Genomic DNA, 6,000 nt, shown 5'->3' on the forward strand with positions numbered 1-6,000 from the left:
ATAAAAATCAAATGTATTTGTGTATATTTTAGCGAAGCAGCCCACTTTGTCTGCTGAAATACATGCTTACATTTGTAAAACATTGCTGTCTGCTTAAGCTCCCCAGGTAGGGATTTGACAGGCCATGTACGCAGGCAGAATTATGTATGAAATAGAATATTTCAAACATGCTTCCATGACGGCAAGATTAATTACTCATCTTTTTATCTGTAATTCATTCAGCACCAAGCAGTCAGTGTTCCCAAGTAAAACATCATCTTCTAAATTGATTACTTCCCTTCCCACTCAAAATTAGAGGGAGAATATGACTATTAACACTTTCCTCTGAGGTCATTCATTACACGGCTAATGACTACATCCAGCTGTGAAGCGGCACAGGCACACACACCCACCCAGGAGATGGCAGTCTCTGAAGGTTAGTACAACTGCAACTAACTTAAGAAAAAAAAAATTCTAAACTAAACAGAAATAAGGGGGCAGGGTGGTGGCTCACCTGGGTGAGCGTACATGTTACAGTGCCCATGGACCCAGGTTCAAGCCCCCAAATCCCACCTGCAGGGGGAAAGTTACAGAACTCTCTGTCTCTCCCTCTTTGTCTCTCTCTTCCCTCTCAACTTGTGGCTGTCTCTATCCAGTAAACAAAGAGAGATTTTTTAAAAAAGCAAAAATAAAAAACTAAACAAAAATAAATGTGTAACTTACTTTTTTCATTTTAATATTTTCATTTTAAGAGTATTACTAATACCATAGAAGGAATCACAGATAAACATATTGATTCAAGCTCTATTTACAATTCTATAGTGAGAATTTGTCATGTATTTATTTTCTGAAGTATTAATATCTGTTAGTGAATTTCAATGAGCTTGAATTTCTATAAATACACTAGAAGTAATTAAATACACAGTAGTCATTTGCTTAATATCTACCTACCAAACAATAAGAGAAGTATTTTTTTCTATCACTCCTGCGCACTCACTGGATAGTTTTGAATAACCAAATAAATTAACGACTAACTTAATATATATTGTACTTTTCTTATGTCAGAATTTCCACCCATTGATAATAGAGTATCCTACATCAAAAGCTTATTCTTAAAACTAAAACCACATGTGACTTTTAAGACACATTATTTTCTCAAACAACTTAACTCATATGATACCGGCTATTTTTAAAAAATGCTTAAGGTTATTATTATCTTAAAAATTAAAATCAGGGCCAGGAAGTGGGCAGTAGTGCAGTGGATTAAGCGCATATGACCCGAAGCACAAAGACCTGAGTAAGGATCCTGGTTTGAGCCCCCAGCTCCCCACCTGCAGGGGAGTCACTTCACAGGTGGTGAAGCAGGTCTGCAGGTGTCTGTCTTTCTCTCCCCCTCTCTGTCTTCCCCTCCTCTCTCCATTTCTCTCTGTCCTATCCAACAACAACAGCATCAGTGGCAACAATAACACCAACAAGGGCAACAAAAATGTGAAAAATGGCCTCCAGGAGCAGTGGATTCATAGTGCAGGCACAGAACCACAGCAGTAACCCTGGAGTCAAAAAAAAAGAAAGAAGTCAGGAGCTGGGAACAGCTCAGCCTTACAGAGCACACAGCGTGCGTGACAGGGAGCCTTACAGAGCACACAGCGTGCGTGACAGGGAGCCTTACAGAGCACACAGCGTGCGTGACAGGGAGCCTGAAGACGGCAAGTTCAAGCCTGGCACCACTTTCCCAGGCTTCCATTTCTCATAGAAATGAATCTTCAAAAGTGTTAAGAACAAATCTTTTTAAAACTAAATTAATTTAAAGAAACTAAAAATCATGCAACTGGAGGAATAGCTCAACTAGCAGAGTATAGGGCTCTCATGCCTGAGAATCTCAGTTCCATATTCAGCACTACACGTACCAGAATGTGTTCTGGGCTTCTTTCTTTCCTGTGTCTCCTGTGAAATTCTTTCTCATTTGTGATAATAATAATAAAAAAAAGACACTAAAATCAGGAACAGGGAAGCTTGCATGCCTGAGTCCCTGAGGTCGTAGTTACTAAGAACCTATAGTGTTTGGGGATCGGATGGTGGTGTACCTAGTTGAGTACACACATTGCAGTCACCTGCTCAGGGTTCGAGGCCCCAGTACACACCTGCATAGGGGAAGCTTCTCTCAAGGGTTTTCTCTTCCCCCTCTTTCTCCTGCTTCCTTCGTAATTTCTCTCCATCTTTCTCCAAAATTAAATGAATACATAAATACAGTTCACCAGAATGCTAGCATGAGCCCTTTAGAACATACCGAGTATAAGACTTCCTGGCTGTTAGATGCAGTAGTTTTAAAGTATTTAGTTGCTTTTCTGCTTAGTGTGAGATGAAAAATTTCTTGCCCTTTCCTCTAGAAACAGGACCTAATCATTAAGCCACCAGTTTTTTACCAAGAATCAGTAAGCCACCGGTTGTTTACCAAGACCCTGCAAACAGGCAAGGCTTATCAGGGCCTTTGCACAAGGAAATTATTTTCTAGGAAGGAGCAGCTGATGGCAGGAGGATGTGGTGACCCTACCTGACTAGATTCTATTGGTTGAGTGATTTTGCAATGTTTGAAACTAGCCCGTGCTTTGCTTTAAATAGATCATGCTTTTGCTAAGTTTGAAATTATTGGATTTTGCATTTTCTATAGCCTGTTATTGGATATAGGTTGATAAGGTGATGTGTTCCCCCTCCCTGAGTATAGTCTGAATTCCTACAAATTGTGTGGTTTGAGCTTTGTTCGGGGTCGAGCTGGTGGACTGCTGACAGTCACCACTCGGCCCGGATTCGAACTCGTGAATAAACATCTTTTGCTTCCTTGCAGTGGATGGTGGTTTGATTTTAGCTCGCTAACACTAGCTTCTTCCCACGCAGAGACCCCTAGTTTCTTCTGTTCTTTTCTTAGCTTTGGGTTCCTGTTTTATTAAACAATTTGTCCAGTTTTATATCCTACTGCCTTTCAGCCACCAAGCCACAGATGCTACAATGATTCTATCCTGACTTCCCTGGGCAGACGACCTCACCAGTGTGTCCTGGAGCCCCAGAGCCCTGCCCCACTAGGGAAAGAGAGAGGCAGGCTGGGGATGTGGATCCACCTGTCAACACCCATGTCCAGTGGAGAAGCGATTACAGAAGCCAGACCTTCCACCTTCTGCATCCCACAATGACTCTGGGTCCATGCTCCCAGAGGGACAAAGAACAGGGAAGCTTCCAATGGAGGAGATGGGACACAGAACTCTGGTGGTGGGAACTGTGTGAAACTGTAGCCCTGTTATCTTACCTTCTTCTTAATCATTATTAAATCATTAATAAAAATGTGTCTTTGTCCACTGGTGTGCCCACAGTTAGCAAAAATACCATATGGCACCTGGTAGACCACATATGTTACCACGTCAAGGACCTGAATTCAAATCCCTGGTTCCCACTTGCAGTGGGGAAGTTTCACAAGTGGTAAAGCAGTGAGCATCTCTCTGTCTCCCTCCCTCTCTATCTCTATCTAATATTAAATAAAAGTATAAACAAATAGGGCTGGTGGTGGCGCACCTAGTTGAGCACACATTACAGTGCACAAAGACCCTGGTTCAAGCCCCCTGTCTCCATCTACAGGGGAAAAGCCTTGCGAGTGAAGCAGGGCTGCAGGTGTCTCTCTATTTCTCTCCCTCGTATCTTTCCCTTCCTCTCAATTTCTGGCTGTCTCCATCCATAAAAAATATTAAAATGCATATATATATATATATATATATATATATATATATATATATATATATATAAATAAGTGGTCTGGGAGGTAGCACAGTGGATTAAACATTGGACTCTCAAGCATGAGGTCCTAGTTCAATCCCCGGCAGCACATGTATCAGAGGGACGTCTGGTTCTTTCTCTCTCTCCTCCTACCTGCCTCATGAACAAACAAACAAACAAACAAACAAATAAATAAAAACTGTGTTTTGCTCCACGCTTTGCTGTTAGCCCCTTGGGTTCCCCCACTCACAGCCCCGGAGGAGTCACTCACCCAGGGAGGGTAAATGAAATCACAAAGCTGAAGCATAAGTATGGTTATGTCTTCTTCCTTAAGTCCTAGGTCAATACTACATTAACAAGTAAAAAAAAGAAGATTTTTAGAGTATATCTTCATCGATTATATCATTAGTATTCAAAAGAAGGCAAGAACAGGGGGAAATGAACCATGACTTTGAAAGACAACCAGTACAGAAAAAAAAAAAAAAAAAACTATAAACATGTAAGAAATATCAAATTCAGTAGCAAAGAAACCGTTTCAAATGGCCAAAAGAAATTCTTTCCTTTTCACTTTAGAAAACGTTCTTTTTAGTGTTAAATTCAGCTTTAGGGTCAGAGAGCCCCCTAGCTAATGGTCACACCGTCGGTGAAGCCTGGAACCCAGGTTCATGTCCAGCACCACTCAGGAGAGGCCGCAGTCCTGGAGAGATCTCTGATGTCATGATGGCCCTCACCTCTCACTCTCTCCATGTCTGTCTCTCTCCCCCTCTCTCCCACCCCCTCTTTCTTCCTGAACAAAAACGTGACACAGAACAGTTAAATCAACCATGCATGAGTCCCAGAGTCTGAAAAATTACATATATATTTTTTTCTTTTTTCCCAGAGCGAATCTTAGCTCTGGATGATGGTGATGTTGAAAGACTGAACCCGGCATTTCAGAGCCTCAGGCATGAAAGTCTCTTTGCATAACCATCACTCTGTCTACCTCTGAACAATAATAATTGCTTTTATTATTACAACTACTAGTAAATAGAGTAAATAAATGAAACTCAGTTTTGACAAGTTTGAGGTAAAAGGGGCTCTTGTATGCAACTGACAGCAGCACAGATTAGTCCAAAAAGTCTGTGAAAAATGTTTTAGATAAAAGTTTTTAGTAGAATGTTTGTTATTATAACTGATAATAAAGTAATTTTACATTAATAATACCTATCTTAATGATTCTTTTTTATCTTAAAAATATATAGTTTTTAGCCAGAATTTCATAGAACTGAAGTTTACATGAAAAAAACAGATATCCAAAAGTATTTATGGACCAGAAATAACTTCTATTATATTCATATAAAAGAACATTTAAAGTAAACCACATATAAACTAATATGTCAAATGTAACTCAATACAATTGTACTTTTTTCTGTAACAATAAAATAAATGTTTTGAAAGTTCACTAGCAGATATATTAGTCAATTTAAGATGCTGAAGCAAAATACCACAGAACGGATCACTCACACAACAGAAAATTGTTACTCACAGTTCTGAGGACAGGAGGTGTGAGGCTGGTCTCAGGTGAGACTTCTTTCTTTCCGCTTACAGGTAATGGCTTCTCACCATGTCCTCACATGGTCTTCCCTCTGTTGGGGGGGGGGGGGAAGGGGAGTAAGAGGGAGAGAGATAGAGATAGAGATCACTCTTTTTAAAAAATATTTATTTATTTATTCTCTTTTGTTGCCTTTGTTGTTTTGTTGTTGTTGTTATTGATGCTGTTGTTGTTGGATAGGACAGAGAGAAATGGAGAGAGGAGGGAGAACAGAGAGGGGGAGAGAAAGACAGACACCTGCAGACCTGCTTCACCACTTGTGAAGCGACTCCCCTGCAGGTGGGGAGCCGGGGGCTTGAACTGGGATCCTTAAGGCGGTCCTTGCACTTCGTGACACTGCGCTTAACCCACTGCACTACCGCCCGACTCCCAAGTTCACTCTTAAAGAATAGCAATGGGGGGGTCAAGCTGTAGCACAGCGGGTTAAGCGCACCTGGTAAAAAGCACAAGGACCGGCGTAAGAATCCCAGTTCGAGCCCCCGGCTCCCCACCTGCAGGGGGGTCGCTTCCCAGGCGGTGAAGCAGGTCTGCAGGTGTCTGTCTTTCTCTCCCCCTCTCTGTCTTCCCCTCCTCTCTCCATTTCTCTCTGTCCTAGCCAACAACAACAATGGCAACAAGGAAAACAAAATGGGAACAAATGGCCTCCAGGTGCAGTGGATTACTGGTACATG

At 41.4% G+C, this 6,000-nt stretch overlaps 1 long non-coding RNA gene across 1 annotated transcript in view; it reads right to left on the minus strand.

Annotated features, from left to right (window-relative positions):
- Nucleotides 1-5,367, minus strand: part of LOC132533375 (uncharacterized) — a 169,225-nt gene extending 163,858 nt beyond the window's left edge. Inside the window, exon 1 of the long non-coding RNA XR_009545245.1 lies at nt 5,264-5,367. This is a non-coding gene — a long non-coding RNA (uncharacterized LOC132533375). The remainder of the gene's footprint in view (nt 1-5,263) is intronic.
- Nucleotides 5,368-6,000: the final 633 nt, after the last annotated feature.

The sequence above is a fragment of the Erinaceus europaeus genome, chromosome 16 (assembly GCF_950295315.1).
Source record: "Erinaceus europaeus chromosome 16, mEriEur2.1, whole genome shotgun sequence".
In the NCBI taxonomy this organism is placed as follows: domain Eukaryota; kingdom Metazoa; phylum Chordata; class Mammalia; order Eulipotyphla; family Erinaceidae; genus Erinaceus; species Erinaceus europaeus.